Source organism: Oncorhynchus nerka, linkage group LG19 (genome assembly GCF_034236695.1).
Source record: "Oncorhynchus nerka isolate Pitt River linkage group LG19, Oner_Uvic_2.0, whole genome shotgun sequence".
Classification (NCBI taxonomy): domain Eukaryota; kingdom Metazoa; phylum Chordata; class Actinopteri; order Salmoniformes; family Salmonidae; genus Oncorhynchus; species Oncorhynchus nerka.
Window position 1 is genome coordinate 7,986,576 of NC_088414.1, and position 22,615 is coordinate 8,009,190.

The window sequence follows — 22,615 nt, forward strand, 5'->3', positions numbered from 1 at the left end:
CACTACTGGAGCTGTGAAGGAGAGAGGTTGAATAAGAGAGGGTTTTGCGAATTGCACGTAGAAAACGTCATGAACTTGCTGCTATCTTTTAAAAAACTTTTTTTTTCTTTCTTTTTCTCTTTTTTTTTTAATAACAAATCAATACATAAAGCACATGAGGGAACACAAGCATACATAGATTACAAACAATAGACAATCGAGCTAGGGGCGGGGCTGGGGGCGGGGCTAGGGGGTACAATATCACATTACAATTACACAAGGACCTTAAGGGACATGCAGATACTTACAATTCTAACAGCTTTTTTGTTAGTAGAGCATTTAGTAGAGCACAAAAAATAATTTTTGTAGGGTACGAAAATGTGGTTTTCTGTTTGTAAATTTACATGTGTGTATATGAAATTTGGGCAAAAGAATAATGAAATGAATTACATAAAAATGATTCCGCTTATTTCTATTGTATGTAAAGAATCCAAACAGTACATCTCTCCACAATGTAAAATCTTCATAAATGTGTTCAATTATAAACCTACTGATGCCTTGCCACAGTTTTCTTACATGCATACAATGCCAAAAAAGATGCAAAACTGTTTCTGGGTGGTCATTACAAAAGGAGCAATTTGAGTTGATGTTTTCCTTAAACTTCTTCATATAGTGGTTGGCAGGATAATATTTATGAATACTTTTAAAGGAAACTTCCTTAATTTGGTATGTGTGTAGGTATGTGTGTGGCAACATCCAAACTTTTTTCCAACAGATATTATCAATAAATCCATTCCAATAAGGCATGACATAAGGTATAGATACAACATCCTGCTGAAACAAGGATTGTATCGCTCTGTTGTTGAATGGACCAAAAGAGAAACAAATCTTTCCTACTGATGAGTCAACAGGGTCAATAGAAGGTAGGCTCTGATGGTCAGGTCTTGACATGTTCCTGAATAATAAAGCAACACCTGAGGGAATGGCATCTAAAACAATTGCAAAATCTTTAGGTGTTACAGGGACCTTGTAAAGTGATAAGAATTCTTTATAACTGAGTAAAAGACCCTCTGCATTTACCAGTTGGCTCACCAATAGGATATTATTTCGGAACCAATATTCTAAAAACAGAAAGGTATTTTTATACAATATATCCCGATTATTCCATGTATAATATCTGTGTGGAGAAAAATTGTGTTTATAAATTAAGGACCATGACAAGAAAACCTGCCGATGAAAAGCAGAAAGTTTCACTGGAACTTTGTCAATATTATAATTGCAAAACAACATGAAGTTAAGGCCACCAAAAGTAGAGAAGACACGATGAGGAATAAAATTCCAGATAGAAGTGGGTCTTCTTAGGAATTGTTTTATCCAATTGATCTTAAAAGTATTATTTAAAGTAGTAAAGTCCAGACAATTCAGTCCACCATTCTCACAACAGTTTTCCTAATGTAATGGGTACGGTTTCTCCAAAGAAAGTTGAAAAGCATCTGGTCTATCTCCTTGCTTATTTTACGGTCAAGATATAAAGACAGAGCACCATATGTTAGTCTAGAGATACCTTCAGCCTTGGTTATTAGGACTCTACCTTTTAAAGATAAGTCCCTCTGTAGCCATTGATTTAGTTTCTTCTGGGTTTTTTTTAATAAGAGGGTTAAAATGTAGTAAGCCTCTAGACTTCTGATCCTTTGTAATGGTTATGCCTAAATATGTAAGTTCTTCTTTTACTGGAATACCATAATATGAAGGTGTCACAAAATCTTTGACAGCCATGAGTTCACATTTCTTAATGTTAAGATATAGACCAGACGCTTTGGAAAGGGATTGTATCACATTGATCGATATGGGAATTTGGTTAGCGTCTTTCAGAAAAAGTGTAGTATCGTCAGCCAGCTGGCTTATAATAATTTCTTTACCAGCTATGGAAATACCTTGTACAGGACTATTATTTAAAGAATTTGCAAGAAGTTGGGTGATTAATAAAAACAGGTACGGAGAGATAGGACAACCTTGCCTAATTCCTCTCTTTAACTCAAATCTAGGTGAGGTGCCATATTTCAATTTGATAGAGCTGTTACCATTTGCATAGAGAGTCTTAATAGCCTTACAGAAAAAATCCCCAAAGCCAAGTCTCCCAAGGGAGTGGAAGAGGAACTGATGCTCTACTGTGTCAAATGCTTTATAAAAATCTAAAAATAATATGAAGCTATCCTCAGTTATTAGGTCTGAGTAGTCAAGTATGTCTAATACTATTCTGACATTGTTAGAAATATGTCTGTTCCTCATGAAGCCAGACTGTGGAACTTGCTGCTATCATGTTTTCGATACGAATTGTAGTGTGTCGAACGCTGTGCAAGTAGGCTATTGTCAAAGTCGTGGTTGTGTTTTTTAATTCCACATGAATAGAGCCCCACAGAGGAGGTGTCATAATACCCACAAAACCTAGCTGTCAAACAGGAAAATGGGTCCAATCGTTTTTTCTACCATTCATTTTTCCCTTTGGGAGTATTAGAAACACTTAAAATAAAGGCTGTGTTTCGTGTAGGCTTACTGTGGTGTGACAATTTGATAACCATGTAAATCTCTCTGACAAGGAGACTTTTATCAATATGTTCGGCTCTATTTACTCTCATATTCGCAAATGCTAATTAGCATCAAAGTAGACATCATGCAAGACTACAAATCCCTGCTTCTGCACGTCATCTCTAGCTGATAACTTTGCTAACAGGTATTGTGTCAATTTAAAATTGTCACAAGACAGTTCACAGCATTGTGCTGTTAAAGAAATTTAGCCAATATATTCATCACTAAATTTAGCTAACAGACAGTTAAATCCAGAGATTCTTCACATTGCCTCGATTCAGCAGTCTCGTCCAGATCATCATGGAATTTGTAGTTCTTTATGATTGCCACATTAGCAGCTAATTAGCATTTCATTTGGGGGGGTAAATACAGGCAAATATATTGATAAAAGTCACCTTGACCTAGAGAGATGTACACGGTTATCAAAACATCACTCCAGTGTAAGCCAACACGAAACACAACCCATATTTTAAGCATTTCTAAAATGCCCGATGGGAAAAATTTATGGTGGAAAAATGATTGGTACCATTTCCTTGTTTGACTGCTAGGTTTTATCGGTATTATGATACTGTGGTACTCTATTTTTGTGAACCTTATGTGGCCTTAATAACAAACTTGTATGCCATCTGTAAATACGGATAAAATATTTAAATTACGAGCCAAGTTGGTTTAGCCATGGAAAAAGGCAGGAAACTTCCCAATAGCCGTGATTGGCTGAGATAATGGATGGGCTGGACATGCCGAGAGATGAGTTCGGATTGATTTGCCATGTAGCTTGCTTCTGTCTATAACATGAACTGGTCATTATGTATAGGTAATCCTTTATAATGCTGCTTTTTTTGAAAGACCTCAAGTAGTAGAACTGCAAAAGTGTTGCTTTCCACTTTCTGGTGGACCGAGTTCTGAAATCGGTGGAATGACCGGTGGAAAAACGATTGGAACCATTTCCTTGTTTGACTGCTTGTTATTGTGACTCCTACTGTGGTACTGTGTGCAAAGCTGTCATCAAGACAAAGGGTAGCTAATTTGAAGAATCTCGAGTATAAAATATATTTGGATTTGTTTAAATCTTTTTTGGTTTTATTTCATAGTTTTGATGTCTTCACTATTATTCTACAATGTAGAAAATAGGTTTTTATTTTTTAAACCTGGTGTCACGACTTCTGCCGAAGTCGATGCCTTTCCTTGTTCGGGCGGCGGTCGATGTCGCCGGTCTTCTTGCCATCGCCGATCCATTTTTCATTTTCCATTTGTATTGTCTTGTCTTCCCACACACCTGGTTCTCATTTCCCTCATTATGTGTTGTGTATTTAACCCTCTGTTTCCCCCATGTCTTTGTGTGGTATTGTTTATTCTGTTTCATGTATTGCGCACGTTAGTCTTTTGCGCTGGGTTATGCCGTGTGTTTTTGGTTCGCCTAAATAAAAGGCTCCTTACAGCCATTTACACGACACCTGGACTGAGTGGTTGTCCAAACTTTTGACTGGTACTGTATATCATCACTGTACGATGAAAAATGTATGAACGTCTGACACGTCGCACTTGCCCTGCCCCTTTAAATGGCTGTCTTCCAATGGGAATTTGCACATGTTTAGAGCGCCACCATTAGGTAAAAGATCTGAGAAATGTATTTTCTTAATAAAAAAAAACATTTTTAGTAACATAGTTTTAGTAATTAAAAGATCTGAGAAATGTATTTTCTTAATAAAAAAAAAACATTTTTAGTAACATAGTTTTAGTAACATATTTTCTCCAACCTAGACTTTTAGATCTCTTATTCAGAATTGGAGGGGGGGGGGGGGGGTCGGGGGCAATCCCCCCCAACATTGTGGAGCTACTACTTACATCAGCGCTTACCTAACTCGGCCCTGGGGATCCCAAGGGGTGGACGTTTAGTTTTTTCCCCTAACACTATACAGCTGATTCAAATAAAGAAAGGTTTATGATGAGTTCATTATCTGAATCAGCTGTGTAGCGCTAGGGAAACATTGACAGTTGTTACAGTGTAGTTAATAACAACTTGCAATACTGGCCAGAAAGAAGTGTTTCATCATATACAGTGGGGGTTTGTTTGTAGAGTACTAAGCTTAGAGACCAAATACTCAACTTTTGACTACTTTATTTATAAGGATCTTAAGGGGTGGCAATCATTTTGACCCTTCTTTTGTTTATTTATTTTTTTACAAAATCTCTTTCTCTGAGCAATTGTATTAGTATAATATAATTTCCCAAGATTTGGAGCATACAATATAACTCATTATTTGAATTATTTTATACAGTCGTTATTGCTCATCTTTATCAAGGGTGTCAATAATTACGGACCCCTATAGTCATTTGAGGTAATAAAAAATAAAAATAAACATTTTTTCTGTGTACTGTAAGTAATATTGGCAATGTCTCTTCTAGGAAAGATAACACACTGCAACAGCTATTTCGCTCCCTTTTCACCCGAAATTACTGCTACAGTAACCTATGGAAACTTCAGTTATGAAATCAAATCAAATGTATTTATATAGCCCTTCGTACATCAGCTGATATCTCAAAGTGCTGTACAGAAACCCAGCCTAAAACCCCAAACAGCAAGCAATGCAGGTGTAGAAGCACGATGGCTAGGAAAAACTCCCTAGAAAGGCCAAAACCTAGGAAGAAACCTAGAGAGGAACCAGGCTATGTGGGGTGGCCAGTCCTCTTCTGGCTGTGCCGGGTGGAGATTATAACAGAACATGGCCAAGATGTTCAAATGTTCATAAATGACCAGCATGGTCAAATAATAATAATCACAGGCAGAACAGCTGAAACTGGAGCAGCAGCACTGCCAGGTGGACTGGGGACAGCAAGGAGTCATCATGCCAGGTAGTCCTGAGGCATGGTCCTAGGTCCTCCGAGAGAGAGAAAGAAAGAGAGAAAGAGAGAATTAGAGAGAGCATACTTAAATTCACACAGGACACCAGATAGGACAGGAGAAGTACTCCAGATATAACAAACTGACCCTAGCCCCCCGACACAAACTACTGCAGCATAAATACTGGAGGCTGGGACAGGAGGGGTCAGGAGTTATAAAAGTTATCCTTTTATATATTTGTATTTAATTTTAATAGCAATTTTTTATTCTTACAAAGCAAAACAGAGCCATTTTATAACATAGCCTGCCATCATCTTACTGTTAACCAGGCCTGTAACCATTTGTTTTTGTCACGTTCTGACCATCGTTCGTGTGTGTTTTCCTTGTTTTAGTGTTGGTCAGGACGTGAGCTGGGTGGGCATTCTATGTTGTGTGTCTGGTTTATTTCTATGTTTGGCCTGATATGGTTCTCAATCAGAGGCAGGTGTTAGTCATTGTCTCTGATTGGGAACCATATTTAGGTAGCCTGTTTTGTGTTGGGTTTTGTGGGTGATTGTTCCTGTCTCTGTGTTTGCACCAGATAGGACTGTTTAGGTTTTCACTTTTCTTGTTTTGTATAGTCTGTTCATGTATAGTCGTCTTTATTAAAAACATGAATAACCACCACGCTGCATTTTGGTCCGCCTCTCTTTCACCAGAAGAAAACCCTTACAGTTGTATTCTTACAAAGCAAAACAGAGCCATTTTATGACATAGCCTGCCATCATCTTACAGTTAACCAGGCCTGTAACCACTTGCTTCACTAATACATGTTGTGGGATCAGTTGTCAGTCATTTGGTAAATGAATCAGAGTGTTAGTGGCGATCATGTGAAAGTCTTGAAGGCCATTAATAAAAGCAAATATCATCTGGCATGAAGTATTAAACAGTCTATCTCCGAACACAATCTTTGCTTTAAAAAAGACTGGTGCTATTAAGTTTAAGTATGGGTTTGTGTGATGGTTAAAGCTTAGGATAAATATTTCCTAGCATTTCAGTATATTTCCTAGAATTTACAGTATTTCAAGTGAATTAAATCACATTGAGGTTATATGAAATGTACAAAAAGTTGCAAATGTACTGTCATGCACATTCTTTTTTTGGGAGTTACTTGTAATAATTCTATTTTGTCTCCAGAATGTCTGGTATTAAACCCAGTGTGAGATAGACCCTGCTGGTGTTTACCTGCTGCCAGAAACTGTTTCCAGGTCGCCGCAGACTGCAACAACGGGAATACCCTGAGATGGGACCTGGCCCCAGATCAAGAACATGACAGGGAGCCTGGTTCAGAGGATCAAACAGGTCTACGACGACATCGGATCTCTGGATGTAGAACAGGTGTCCATTGAAAACACCTTCAAAGTACTGGCCAGTGCCAAATTAGAATATGCAGAGACATTATTGTCTGACCTTGGCCACACTGATCTATGTTGATCAAAAGGTCACAAATGTGTTTTTAATGTTAAAACTTAAAAGAGAGAAAACAAACGTTTGTATATGGAGATGTCTCTCAAGTCACATGTTTATACAGTAATTACTCATTTTAGGCAACACTTCTGCTCCAGTTGTTTGAACATAATCCTCCTTTTGTTTCTTCCCTGGTCCACTAATGTATAATGTATTTATATAGTCTACTCTGGACCAGTTGAATATGTCACCTTTATCTTGCCTGCATTTGTTCCACAGCACAGCGCCATGTTCTGGATGTCTCCCAGTACATGTCTGCTTGTAAGGAGATGCGATCAGTGAGCACAGAGGCCAACAAGAAGCTGTCTGACTTTGAAGTGGAGACGAGTATGAGGGACGACGTGTTTCAGAGAGTTGTTGCCGCCTAGAAGTTACAACTTACCAACAACATACTATACTAACTAGGTAATGGTAGACTCAGCGATATGACGTAATGCAGAAAGTAAATAGCATATTGAGTCAATTTCCGCAACAACTAAGAACGTTGAAGAGCAAGGCTCAACTTCTCTGCTGTTTTGGTTCCCTGTAAACAGCGTGAAGCGAATATGTGCACATACTGTGTGTGACTGTGTGAGACTTTCGCATCTCGCTCATCTCAATATCTCCGGTGCTGTTCGTAGCAACGTCATTTCGCTGAGTCTATATTTAAAGGAAAGATGAACCCATTTTGAATGTTATATTGTTTTTCTGCATCTCTGAGCGATGTTCTGTCGATTCCTGGGGTAATTTTGTTTTCATGTATATTTGAGCTATTGCTGTTCAAGCAGGCATCATTTGATGCAAAACTCACCATACCGATGATGCAAAGCTCGTCATAGCGGCTGTATTTCTGCCTGCTTGAACGGCAATAGCTCAGATACACATGAAAACATGAAATTGACCCCCAACATTGCTCAGAAATGCCCCAAAATTATATAACATTAAAAATGGGTGAATCCTTCCTTTAAGTACCTATGAACTAACTATTATTATAAGTACAATATGCACATACACACATAGCCAAAATAATTTGATAAAAAATGGAGCAGGAGTAAAATAATTTTTATTTTGAGGTGTTACGTTGTTGGCTTTGGCTAGAGTTCATTCATTCTAAATGTGCCCTCATTTGATACCACTGGTTTATATTTAGCCTACAGTTGTAATTTGACCTGATTACGGTCTGGCAGCAGCTGATGCCAAGTGGCTTGATCCTGGTTAAAACCCCTGTTACTCCACTGACTATCATGTTCACATATCATACATACTCAACTAGTCATCAACATAATGAAACGTTATGTCATTATCAATCAAATGATTTGGATGAATCATCTGGAAGAGGGTGTACTGCCAAAGCACTGAGAGGAGACAGTGTTCTCTCCAGACTATTTATTACCCTTTGTACTTAAAGGAAAACTCCACCAATAAACTATTAGTCCATTGCTGATATAGGCCCAAAATGTTTAGCATTTTAGCAATTACGTTTTCAAGATACAGTGCATTCAGAAAGTATTCAGACCCCTTGACTATTTCCTAATTTTGTTATGTTATAGCCTTATTAAAAAAAAATTTAGGAAATATTTTTTTCCCTCATCAATCTACACACAATACCTCATAATGACAAAGCGAAAACAGGTTTTTAGAAATGTTTTTAGGTTTTTAGAAATGTTTGCAAATTTATTACAAATAAAAACCTTATTTGCATAAGTATTCAGACCCTTTGCTATGAGACTCGAAAACTGAGCTCAGGTGCATCCTGTTTTCATTGATCATGCTTGAGATACTTCTACAACTTGATTGGAGTCCACCTGTGGTAAATTCAATTGATTGGACATGATTTGGAAAGGCACACAGATGTCTATATAAGGTTCCACAGTTGACAGTGCATGTCAGAGCAAAAACCAAGCCATGAGGTCAAAGGACAGGATTGTGTCGGCACATATCTCAGGAATGGTACCAACAAATTTCTACAGCATTGAAGGTCCCCAAGAACACAGTGGCCTCATTCTTAAATGGAAGAAGTTTGGAACCACCAAGACTCTTCATAGAGCTGGCCGCCTGGCCAAACTGAGCAATCGGGGGAGAAGGGCCTTGGTCAGGGAGGACCCGATGGCCTCTCTGACAGAGCTTCTCTGTGGAGATGGGAGAACCTTCCAGAAGGACAATCATCTCTGCATTACTCGACCAATCAAGCCTTTATGGAAGAGTGGCCGAACGGAAGCCACTCCTCAGTAAAAGGCATATGACAGCCCACTTGGAGTTTGCCAAAAGGCACCTAAAGACTCAGACCATGAGAAACAAGATTGAACACTTTGGCCTGAATGTCAATCATCACATTTGGAGGAAACCTGACACTATCCCTATGGTATGCTGATGGCAGCATCATGCTATGGGGATGCGTTTCAGCGGCAGGGACTGGGAATCTAGTCAGGATCCAGGGAAAGATGAACGTAGCAAAGTACAGAGATCCTTAATGAAAACCTGCTCCAGAGTGTTCAGGACCTCAGTATGGGGTGAAGGTTTATCTTCCAACAGGATAGTGATCCTAAGCACACAGCCAAGACAATGCAGGAGTGGCTTTGGGACAAATCTCTGAATGTCCTTGAGTGGCCCAGCCAGAGCCCGATCGAACATCTCTGGAGAGACCTGAAAATAGCTGTGCAGCGACGCTCCCCATTCAAACTGACAGAGCTTGAGAGGATCTTCAGAGAAGAATGGGAGAAATTCCCCAAATACAGGTGTGCCAAGCTTGTAGTGCCATACCTAAGAAGACTCGAGGCTGTAATTTCTGCCAAATGTGCTTCAACAAAGTACTGAGTAAAGGGTTTGAATACTTATGTAAATGTTATATTTCCGTTTTTAATTGTAATACATTTGCAAACATTTCTAAAAAAACGTTTTTGCTTTGTCATTTTGGGGTATTGTGTGTAGCTTTGAGGGAAAAATGAATTTAAAATGTTTTAGAATAAGGCTGTAACGTAACAAAATGTTGAAAAAAAAACCTTCCAATATACACAAATACAGCCGTCATGATGCCTTTTGCACTTGGACTAATGAAACAAATACCAAAATATAATTTGTCTTTAAGTAGTTTCAATGAGTCAATTTCAATGAGTCCAGATGAAGTCCTAACTGTCACATGGCCCTGGAAGCTGTCTAGGTACTGCTCCAACGCCTGCCTGAGGTGGACACCTAGCGGACTGACAGAACTACACACACACACACATACAGAAATTGCGCCACAGTTCAATGGGACAGATGAGAAATATTGAATATGCTGCCAACTTGGTACAAGTGCATCCTCAGAGAGTGGTCTGATGTTTTCTTGCAGGAGAAGCAGCTGGACACTCTAATGCCTGAGGCCAAGAGATTCTTAGACCGTCCTATCACATTAGGGAAGAGAAAATTATTGCTTTTTTCAAAGGATATACAGAAGGTGATACAAGCTTTGGAGTTTCATATATTGTACATAAGGGACAGGATTTCTCAGTGGCACTTAAGTGGTCTACACTTTTCAACACTGTAGAGTTCTCATACCAATGTGACTATTTTTTCTCGCTCATGGAAATCATACGATTGTCAAAACTCAGTGAACTCTCAATCAACTTCAACCAAAATCTGAATGCCGTAGAAACAACGACTAACATTCAGTGAAAACGAACTAAGCAAGCAGAACCAGAACTAAAAGAAATGAAAGAACTATTCATGATTGTCCTTCATACACTGAGTGTACAGAACATTAGGAACACCTGTTATTTCCATGGCAGACTGTCCAGGTGAATCCCGGTGAAAGCTATGATCCCTTATTGATGTCACCTGTTAAATCCACTTCAAATCAGTGTAGATGAATTGGAGAAGACAGGTTAAATAATTATTTGTAAGCCTTGAGACAATTGGAGACATGGATTGTGTATGTGTGCCGTTCAGAGGGTGAATGGTCAAGACAAAATATTTAAGTGCCTTTGAGCGGGGTAAGGTAGTAGGTTCCAGGTGCACTGGTTTGAGTATGTCAAGAACTGCAACGCTGCTGGGTTTTTCACGCTCAGGCTATATACACTGAGAGGACAACACATTAGGAACACCTTCCTAATATTGAGTTGCACCCCTTTTGCTCTCAGAACAGCCTCAATTCATCTGGGCTTCCAGTGTGTTTCAAGAATGGTCCACCACCCAAAGGACATCCAGAGCCGATTTACATTTACATTTAAGTTATTTAGCAGACACTCAGACACACTTATCCAGAGCGACTTACAAATTGGTGCATTCACCTTATGACATCCAGTGGAACAGTAGTGCATCTAAATCTTTTAGGGGGGGGGGGGGGGTGAGAGGGATTACTTTATCCTATCCTAGGTATTCCTTAAAGAGGTGGGGTTTCAGGTGTCTCCGGAAGGTGGTGATTGACTCCGCTGTCCTGGCGTCGTGAGGGAGTTTGTTCCACCATTGGGGGGCCAGAGCAGCGAACAGTTTTGACTGGGCTGAGCGGGAACTGTACTTCCTCAGTGGTAGGGAGGCGAGCAGGCCAGAGGTGGATGAACGCAGTGCCCTTGTTTGGGTGTAGGGCCTGATCAGAGCCTGGAGGTACTGAGGTGCCGTTCCCCTCACAGCTCCGTAGGCAAGCACCATGGTCTTGTAGCGGATGCGAGCTTCAACTGGAAGCCAGTGGAGAGAGCGGAGGAGCGGGGTGACGTGAGAGAACTTGGGAAGGTTGAACACCAGACGGGCTGCGGCGTTCTGGATGAGTTGTAGGGGTTTAATGGCACAGGCAGGGAGCCCAGCCAACAGCGAGTTGCAGTAATCCAGACGGGAGATGACGAGTGCCTGGATTAGGACCTGCGCCGCTTCCTGTGTGAGGCAGGGTCGTACTCTGCGGATGTTGTAGAGCATGAACCTACAGGAACGGGCCACCGCCTTGATGTTAGTTGAGAACGACAGGGTGTTGTCCAGGATCACGCCAAGGTTCTTAGCGCTCTGGGAGGAGGACACAATGGAGTTGTCAACCGTGATGGCGAGATCATGGAACGGGCAGTCCTTCCCCGGGAGGAAGAGCAGCTCCGTCTTGCCGAGGTTCAGCTTGAGGTGGTGATCCGTCATCCACACTGATGTCTGCCAGACATGCAGAGATGCGATTTGCCACCTGGTCATCAGAAGGGGGAAAGGAGAAGATTAATTGTGTGTCGTCTGCATAGCAATGATAGGAGAGACCATGTGAGGTTATGACAGAGCCAAGTGACTTGATGTATAGCGAGAATAGGAGAGGGCCTAGAACAGAGCCCTGGGGGACACCAGTGGTGAGAGCACGTGGTGTGGAGACGGATTCTCGCCACGCCACCTGGTAGGAGCGACCTGTCAGGTAGGACGCAATCCAAGCGTGGGCCGCGCCGGAGATGCCCAACTCTGAGAGGGTGGAGAGGAGGATCTGATGGTTCACAGTGTCGAAGGCAGCCGATAGGTCTAGAAGGATGAGAGCAGAGGAGAGAGAGTTAGCTTTAGCAGTGCGGAGCGCCTCCGTGATACAGAGAAGAGCAGTCTCAGTTGAATGACTAGTCTTGAAACCTGACTGATTTGGATCAAGAAGGTCATTCTGAGAGAGATAGCGGGAGAGCTGGCCAAGGACGGCACGTTCAAGAGTTTTGGAGAGAAAAGAAAGGGATACTGGTCTGTAGTTGTTGACATCGGAGGGATCGAGTGTAGGTTTTTTCAGAAGGGGTGCAACTCTCGCTCTCTTGAAGACGGAAGGGACGTAGCCAGCGGTCAGGGATGAGTTGATGAGCGAGGTGAGGTAAGGGAGAAGGTCTCCGGAAATGGTCTGGAGAAGAGAGGGGATAGGGTCAAGCGGGCAGGTTGTTGGGCGGCCGGCCGTCACAAGACGCGAGATTTCATCTAGAGAGAGAGGGGAGAAAGAGGTCAGAGCACAGGGTAGGGCAGTGTGAGCAGAACCAGCGGTGTCGTTTGACTTAGCAAACGAGGATCGGATGTCGTCGACCTTCTTTTCAAAATGGTTGACGAAGTCATCTGCAGAGAGAGAGGGAGGAGGGGGGGGAGGAGGATTCGGGGGAGGAGGATTCAGGAGGGGGAGGAGGATTCAGGAGGGAGGAGAAGGTGGCAAAGAGCTTCCTAGGGTTAGAGGCAGATGCTTGGAATTTAGAGTGGTAGAAAGTGGCTTTAGCAGCAGAGAGAGAAGAGGAAAATGTAGAGAGGAGGGAGTGAAAGGATGTCAGGTCCGCAGGGAGGCGAGTTTTCCTCCATTTCCGCTCGGCTGCCCGGAGCCCTGTTCTGTGAGCTCGCAATGAGTCGTCGAGCCACGGAGCGGGAGGGGAGGACCGAGCCGGCCTGGAGGATAGGGGACATAGAGAGTCAAAGGATGCAGAAAGGGAGGAGAGGAGGGTTGAGGAGGCAGAATCAGGAGATAGGTTGGAGAAGGTTTGAGCAGAGGGAAGAGATGATAGGATGGAAGAGGAGAGAGTAGCGGGGGAGAGAGCGAAGGTTGGGACGGCGCGATACCATCCGAGTAGGGGTAGTGTGGGAAGTGTTGGAGAGCGAGAGGGAAAAGGATACAAGGTAGTGGTCGGAGACTTGGAGGAGTTGCAATGAGGTTAGTGGAAGAACAGCATCTAGTAAAGATGAGGTCGAGCGTATTTCCTGCCTTGTGAGTAGGGGGAGGTGAGAGGGTGAGGTCAAAAGAGGAGAGGAGTGGAAAGAAGGAGGCAGAGAGGAATGAGTCAAAGGTAGACGTGGGGAGGTTAAAGTCGCCCAGAACTGTGAGAGGTGAGCCGTCCTCAGGAAAGGAGCTTATCAAGGCATCAAGCTCATTGATGAACTCTCCGAGGGAACCTGGAGGGCGATAAATGATAAGGATGTTAAGCTTGAAAGGGCTGGTAACTGTGACAGCATGGAATTCAAAGGAGGCGATAGACAGATGGGTAAGGGGAGAAAGAGAGAATGACCACTTGGGAGAGATGAGGATCCCGGTGCCACCACCCCGCTGACCAGAAGCTCTCGGGGTGTGCGAGAACACGTGGGCAGACGAAGAGAGAGCAGTAGGAGTAGCAGTGTTGTCTGTGGTGATCCATGTTTCCGTCAGTGCCAAGAAGTCGAGGGACTGGAGGGAGGCATAGGCTGAGATGAACTCTGCCTTGTTGGCCGCAGATCGGCAGTTCCAGAGGCTACCGGAGACCTGGAACTCCACGTGGGTCGTGCGCGCTGGGACCACCAGATTAGGGTGGCCGCGGCCACGCGGTGTGGAGCGTTTGTATGGTCTGTGCAGAGAGGAGAGAACAGGGATAGACAGACACATAGTTGACAGGCTACACAAGAGGCTACGCTAATGCAAAGGAGACTGGAATGACAAGTGGACTACACGTCTCGAGTGTTCAGAAAGTTAAGCTTACGTAGCAAGAATCTTATTGACTAAAATGATTAAAATGATACAGTACTGCTGAAGTAGGCTAGCTGGCAGAGGCTGCGTTGTTGACTATGTAGGCTAGCTGGCAGTGTCTGCGTTGTTGACACTACACTAATCAAGTCGTTCCGTTGAGTGTAATAGTTTCTACTGTGCTACTGTGCTGCTATTCGGGGCTAGCTGGCTAGCTAGCATTGTTGATTACGTTACGTTGCGTTAAAAGAACGACAATAGCTGGCTAGCTAACCTAGGAAATCGCTCAAGACTACACAATTATCTTTGATACAAAGACGGCTATGTAGCTAGCTACGTAGCTAGCTACGATCAAACAAATCAAGCCGTTGTACTGTAATGAAATGAAATGAAAAATGTGATACTACCTGTGGAGCGAAGCGAAATGCGACCGGATTGTTGAGTGCGGAAGTTCTGTTCGGAAGACGTTGGCTAGCTGTTGGCTAGCTAGCAGTGTCTCCTACGTTAAGGACGACAAATAGCTGGCTAGCTAACCTCGGTAAATTAAGATAATCACTCTAAAACTACACACTCTAAACTACACAATTATCTTGGATACGAAGACAGCAAAGACAACTATGTAGCTAGCTAACACTACACTAATCAAGTCGTTCAGTTGAGTGTAATAGTTGTGCTGCTAATCGGTAGACGGTGGACTAGCTAACGGTGGACGTTAGCTAGCTGGCTAGCTGCAGGGCAGTGTAGACTGCGTTAGGACGACGAAATACGATAATTACGCAATTATCTACGATACAAAGACGGCTATGTAGCTAGCTAAGAAGAAATTGCTAAGATTATACAAATCAAACCGTAGCTAATCGGTAGACGGTGGACTAGCTAACGGTGGACGTTAGCTAGCTGGCTAGCTGCAGGGCAGTGTAGACTGCGTTAGGACGACGAAATACGATAATTACGCAATTATCTATGATACAAAGATGGCTATGTAGCTAGCTAAGAAGAAATTGCTAAGATTAGACAAATCAAACCGTTGTACTATAATGAAATGTAATGAAATGTAATACTACCTGCGGACCGAGTGCAGATGCGACCGCTCGCTCCAACCCGGAAGTTCAACGATTTGACACAACTGTGGGAAGCACTGGAGTCAACATGGGCTAGCATCCCTGTGGAACGCTTTTGACACCTTGTAGAGTCTAAGCCCCGATGAATTCAGGCTGTTCTGAGAGCAAAAGGGGGTGCAACTCAATATTAGGAAGGTGTTCCTAATGTTTTGTCCTCTGTACATCCTTGTAGTCATATCCTTGTCATGTATTCTTCATTTATCCTTACCATGTTCTCAGAATATTTGGGTTTTGACTCTTGCTTTTTAGTGGATAGCTATCTGAATGGGCTGGAGAAGACAGCGGACAGGCATTACATGGTGACTGGCATACCCTCACCACTATCCTCTGATGCCATTCTTTGGACACTATGTTAACAAACCTCCAGACGAGCTTCAACGCCATACAACTCTCCTTCCGTTGTCTCAAACTGCTCTTAAATGCAAGTAATACTAAATGCATGCTCTTCAACCGATCGCTGCCCGCACCTGCCTGCCCATCTAGCATCACTACTCTGGACGGTTCTGACTTGTGGACAATTACAAATACCTATGCTGCCAAACATACCCTTCATAAAATCGACTTCGACGATGTAATTTTAAAAATAGCCTCCAACACTCTACTCAACAAATTGGATGCAGTCTAGTCTATCACAGTGACATCCGTTTTGTCACCAAAGCCCTATATACTACCCATCATTGTGACCTGTACGCTCCAGTTCTCTGCTGCCAATGACTGGAACAAACTGCAAAAATCACTGAAGCTGGAGCCTCATATCTCCCTCACTAGCTTTAAGCATCAGCTGTCAGAGCAGCTCACAGATCATTGCACCTGTACATAGCCCATCTGTAATATAGTCCATCCAACTACCTCATCCCCATACTGTATTTATCTTGCTCCTTTGCACCCCAGTATCTCTTCTTGCACATTCATCTTCTGCACATCAATCACTCCAGTGTTTAATTGGTATATTGTAATTACTTTGCCACCATGGACTATTTATTGTCTTACCTCATTTGCCAACTGTCACGGCTCTCGGTCCGAATCCTCATTCGGACCAAAGCGCAGCGTTGTTAGTGTTCATTATATTTTATTTCTCAAACAAACACTAGAACAAAATAATGAAGTCAAAAACCGAAACAGTTCTGTCAGGTGCAGACACTAAACCGAAACGAACTACCCACAAAACACAGGTGGGAAAAAAAAGGCTGCCTAAGTATGGTTCCCATTCAGAGACAACGAAAAACAGCTGCCTCTGATTGGGAACCACACTCTGTCAAAAAACAAAGAAATAGAAAACAAAGAAATAAAGAACCTAGAATGCCCACCCTAGTCACACCCTGGCCTTACCAAAATAGAGAATAAAAGCCTCTCTATTGACTGTATGTTTGTTTATTCCATGTTTAACTCTGTTGTTGTATGTGTCGAACTGCTTTGCTTTATTCTTGGCCGGATCGCAGTTGTAAATGAGAACTTGTCTCAACTAGTCTACCTGGTTTAATAAAGGTGAAATAAATAAATAAATAAAAACGAAGAGGAAGATGGAGACTGCTTTCCACAGCAGGTGTAAGGAGGTAACCTCCTGCTGTTGTTCCACTTGTACTTGTAAAAAGTGCTCTACAAATCACATTGATAATAGATTCATGTATTGTTTTATTCATTGATTTATTGTTTGTTTGGTTGGTTGATTGATCTTTTAAATCTGCAATGTTGGTGTGCCACTTGGCATCTACTATAACAAAGTTTGGAATTATAAGGGTGCCAAGGGGTGCAGTTCCTTCAGAAATCCAGGCACCCTAGAATTATTATTATTTATTTTTTAAAAGTTTATCCATCTATTTCAGGACCATCTATTTCTATCCCCACGACAAGTTTATGCTGTTGAATACCCTTGTTCTCAAGTCTCAAAAATGTATTGATAGAGTTCAGAGAGTTCTCATAGAAGTCAACATGCAGTATTTATGACCATATGTGCCAGACTTCCTGAAAGTTTAATGTTTTACGTTTTGTTGCAGGTTTAACACAGTCATTTTGGAGCAGCTGATTGAGCTGAGGTCAAAGGTGGCACAGCTACTGGCAATGAGTACCCACGCCAAGAATGTACTTGAATACCAACACGTGGCATGCTTTCTGTATTCATGGCCTATCAATAAATCAATGTAGAGCTGTATTACACAGTATTCAGATATAAATGCAATAGATATTTAATAAATATATAATGTCTTACCAATAGTCAGATCCAAAATCTGTTTATGAGTCAGCAGCCTCTGTGCTTCGATAACTTTTCTAGCACTATAATCACAAATTGTGGAAAAAAACTTGAAAATAAAACAGCTAATTGAAATTGAGGTGGCATCCACTCCATTTTGATATAATTTCCATGTCTTCTACTTTACAGGTGAGTTCTAGGAGAAACTGAAGCTGGTGTGCTTGAAGGAAAGGAAGTACATCCTGGCCCTGAAGAACAGGGACTGTGCAATGGGGTGAAAAGCCTTTGGTGGACAGATCAATGCCTGGGACATGCCCTACTACATGAACCAGGTGGAGCAGGTGAAGTTTGCCGCGGACAAGGACAAGCTGATCGAGTACTTTCTTCCCGAGGTGGTGACGGAGGGGCTGCTCAGTATCTAACAGGACCTGCTGGGGCTCACCTTCAAGAGGGTAAACAACGCCCATGTGTGATACGACAACGTCAGCTTCCGGGGAGAAGATTGGCCAGTTCTACTTGAACCTGCATCCCAGATAGTCCAGCTGAAAGGCCACGGAAGAATGAACATCAGCAGGACTGTATGGGGCTATCGGGGCTATAGTTGTACACTCCTGGTAGGGATGCAGAGCTAGTTGCTTTGTTCAAAGCTTCCAAGCAGATATCATACTATTATGGCTAATTATAAGGTCCAGAGCATGATTCACACCGTGCTTGATTTTGAATCGTTGATCTTGTGTCCTTTCTGCGGGCTCCAGCCCGGCTGTCGGTGGGCTGATGGGAAACGTAGGATGCCGGCGGTGGCCAACTTAACCAAGCCTACGAAATGCTTGCCCTCTCTGCTGGAGACCTTCTTCCGTGAGTTTGGCCACATCATGCACAAGCTCTGCTCCAGGGTATGCACATTGGGTGCACATTCAACACTGACCCTCGACACAATAATCACCAGCCTGGTCCTGAAAATCGACAGTGTTTTCTAATCTCCATGAATCCCTCCCTGGATGACGTTCTCAGAGTTCAGTGGGACCCTTGGAGAGACAGACTTTGTGGAGGTGTCATTTCAGATACTGGAGAAATAGGTATGGGAGAAGGAGCCCCATCTCTGACAATCTGCTCAACAAACTAATTTCCTCCCGAGTCGCCAATACAGGTCAGATGTCACACATATAGAAACCTCTCCACCAATTCACCCATTCATATGTAATAAGGTAACTAAGAAATAAGTAGTGCATCTATCCTACTGGGTCTATTGTACTGTATATATCTACTGGATAGCATGCATGTCTGTTCCCTTCAAATCTAAAATATTTGTTAAAAAACCATAAAATAACTTGACATCCAATATACTCCCACTCCCTGATGAACCAGCATCAGGTAGTGCTCAGTAAAGTGGACCATTCTCTGCACACCAAGTCCCAAGCTGACACTGCCAGGGTGTTCGCCAAGCACTACCAAGACATTCTGGGGATCCCCGCTACTCCAGGTCTCACACCAGTGACAATATAATGCCATTTTAATTAGAATATGAATGGACAATTTAAAGCAATGTTCCTCCTGTAAGGATGTATTGTTCTCAAAGAACACAAAAGTATTACTTTCCCTCCAGGCACTAATATGACAACCAGTTTCAGTCACTTGGCTGGGGGCTACGGTGGCCAGTACTATGGCTACCTGTGGAGCGAGGTCTACTCCATGGGCATCTTTGTCAGTCGTTTTAAAATAGAGAGGAATAATGGAATCCTAAGGTATGGCACAGTCAATCCACTCCACTCACCATTCATCTTGAGTTACCATATTCCTTTTTTTATGCATCTATAGTTTTAAGAAGATAATTTAAGCCTGCAAGTTCCCTTTGATTGGCAAGCATCTTTGAATGCTACCACGTGTGTAATATTACAGTGCCTTGCAAAAGTATTCACTCCCTTGTTGTTTTTCCTATTTTGTTTCATTACAGCCTGTAATTTAAATTCATTTTTATTTCGATTTCGTGTAATGGACACAAAATAGTCCAAATTGGTGAAGTGAAAGGAAAAAATATTACTTGTTTCAAAGCATTCTACAAAATGTTTCACTGAAAAGTGGTGCATGCATATGTATTCACCCCCTTTGCTATGAAGGCCCGAAATAAGATCTGGTGCAACCAATTACCTCCAGAAGTCACATAATTAGTTAGATTGCACACAGGTGGACTTTATTTAAGTATCACATGATCTGTCACATGCTCTCAGTATATATACACACCTGTCCTGAAAGGCCCCAGAGTCTGCAACATCACTAAGCAAGAGGCACCACCAAGCAGGCGGCACCATGAAGAAGAAGGAGTTCTCCAAACAGTTCAGGGACTACGTTGTGGAGAAGTACAGATTAGTGTTGGTTTATTAAAAAACTTTGAACATCCCACGGAGAACCATTAAATCCAATATTAAAAAATGGAAAGAGTATGGCACCACAACAAACCTGCCAAGAGAGGGCCGCCCACCAAAACTCACAGACCAGGCAAGGAGGGCATTAATCAGAGAGGCAACAAAGAGACCAAAGATAACCTTGAAGGAGCTGCAAAGCTCCACAGCTGAGGTTGGAGTATCTGTCCATAGGACCACTTTAACCCGTACATTCCACACGGAAGAGTGGCCAGAAAAAAGCCATTGCGGCGGTGGAGTTGCTGCACCAGGCTGTGATGCTGCCCGACAGTATGCTCTCAATGATGCTCCTGTAGAACACTGTGAGGGACCCTCGAGGACAGGCAGAGTTTCTTCAGTGTCTGTGTGGTTTGACCATTTCCGCTCCGCTGAGATGTGTATGCCAAGGAACTTTAAGTTTTTTGACCGTCTCCACGGAAGTCTCGATGAGGATGGGAGCCCAAACTGGATCATCCTGATGTCCACAATCAGCTCCTTTTGTTTTGCTAACATTGAGGGAGAGGTTGTTTACCTGGCACCATGCCGTCAGAGTGCCTAGGCTCTCTCGTCGTTGTTGGTAATCAGGCCTACTACTGTCGTGTTGTCCCTTATGAAAAAAGATTGCAGTCAGAGTACAGTAGAACTGCAGTTTAACGGCAGTAGTGTGCAGTAGAGCTGAAAATACTGCGTCCAAAATAAAATACAAATTCTGCTGTAATTTTGCAGTGTAACTGCACTTAGTAATTCTGCAATTACTTCATCCAAAATACCTCGGTCAACTGTAGTTACTGCAATTTTACTACAGTTTCAAAACGGCAATCTTTTTTGTGAGGGGTCAGCCAACTTGATGATGAAGTGGGAACTGTGTGAGGCCACGAAGTCTTGGTATACAGGGAGTGGTGTAATGATATGTTATGACATATGATGTACTGTTTTTTATTTATTTTTTAAATGTGCCTTAATGTGTTTGGACCCCAGGAAGATTGGCAGCAGCTAATGGGGATCCTTAATTAATACAAATACTGTTTTGTGTGTATGTCCACAAGGGGGACACAAAACATCATACATCATCACATTACACTGACCATTGTACATTACGGTCAGTTTCCAGGGTCCGGACCAAGATTAAGCCTTAACTAAAAAGCACTTCAATGGAGATTCTCAGTTGGGCGTGCTTTTCAGTCCAGAGGTAGATGTAATCCTCGTCTGGGAGACCACTCCCTGGCTAAAGGCTGGAACATCGTAGAAAAATCACCATTTGAAATCGAATTTGCCCACAAGGTGATGTCTAAAACATATTCGTTCAAATGCAGTATATGCTATTGCACTTGTAGCTACATTGATGATGTTCAGTCTCTCTGTTGTATTTGGGAGTAATTATTTATGTCATGTCAAAACAACGCTTATTTCCCAATCTATCTTCACAGGGGATCATTGGATAATTACTTTAATCTATTCAAATGGTATCAGCGGTTATTACATCAAAGAAGGGAGGGAAAATAACTCGATTATGATTATGCATCAGTGACACATTCCATCACTATCATCACTTTACTCTGTTTGAGTGACTGTACCCCTTTGTCATGTGCATATCCCTCAATGGACCTAATGCAAGTCTTGTTCACACAACAACAAATGTACATTGTTTTCTGTTGTAAAATAACATCTAAAATAACCTTCCAAGTAATTGTGAGCAGTAAGTATCACAACAGCGAAAAATATACTGTAAAATATGTCCTAGCTACCTCTCCACAAAGCGTATTGGTGAACATAATTTACGAACGACTGATACACCCATTTCATTGGTTACATCAACATGTCCATCAGATGCAGGGTTGTCGTTGCCCCCACTGGATTTACTGACTGGGCCAACGATACAGCAGCATACACTGGTGTTGGCTTGACAGTCTGTGGCCAACTCTGTGTTTCGTCGTGAATTGTAGCGCGTTTTTGCTACAAACAAGATGTATGTATAATTTTTTGAATGGCAAAAAGAATGGGAGATTAGGATTGAAAACATTTCGGCGCGGCGTTCTTCAGAGGAAAGGATTCTTCTTTCGTGGTGGTGGATTTTTTTGTTGTTGTTGCCTGTAGCAAATTTCATTGGCTGTTGTGGACATTTTGGATTCATTTTAATGTTCCTTTTTTAATATTTTTAATCCAAATATCTTATCATATCGAATACTTGTGTCCCCCGTTTTATTTTAGTCATTACTTTTTGTTTATTGTCTGACACACTGGACACTGTTTTTCAGTGAGACGCAAACTCGGAATGCTAAACAACTTTCGAGGGGATTGGTCTCTCGCGAAAGAATGCGTTTGCTAACTGGATAGCTAGCCAGTTATCTAGCTAGCTAACGCTAAGTGTACTTCGAGTGGATGCTTGAAGGGGAAAACGTAGTCGGCCAGCGAATTTATACAGTTGAAAAGTTTCGTGGTTTTTAAGCAATTTCTGGACTATATAACTAATTCGACATCATTTTACGGTAAGTGAAGTCAGTTAACGACACTTGTTATACCATAACCACTTTGTTGTAACGTGTTAGCTAGCTAGCGGTTGTGTGTGTGTGTGTGTGTGTTCTCGCTAACTTGCACTCTTCACAGGTGGATTTCCTTACGAGTGTTGGCAAACTCACAATTACTTAT

General features: G+C 42.2%; 1 protein-coding gene and 1 pseudogene across 4 annotated transcripts in view; both read left to right on the forward strand.

Moving 5' to 3' along the window:
* The first annotated feature begins 6,320 nt into the window (after positions 1–6,320).
* Positions 6,321–20,966, forward strand: LOC115146885 (thimet oligopeptidase-like; annotated as a pseudogene).
* Positions 20,967–21,825: 859 nt separating this feature from the next.
* The window catches only part of LOC115147154 (erbin-like), a 121,189-nt gene continuing 120,399 nt past the window's right edge, over positions 21,826–22,615 (forward strand). For 3 of the 4 annotated variants that reach the window (XM_029689201.2, XM_029689203.2, XM_029689202.2), the window contains exon 1: positions 21,826–22,455. The gene's annotated coding sequence lies outside the window, so the exon portion shown is untranslated. The remainder of the gene's footprint in view (positions 22,456–22,615) is intronic. The other variant, XM_029689204.2, reaches the window with a different exon arrangement.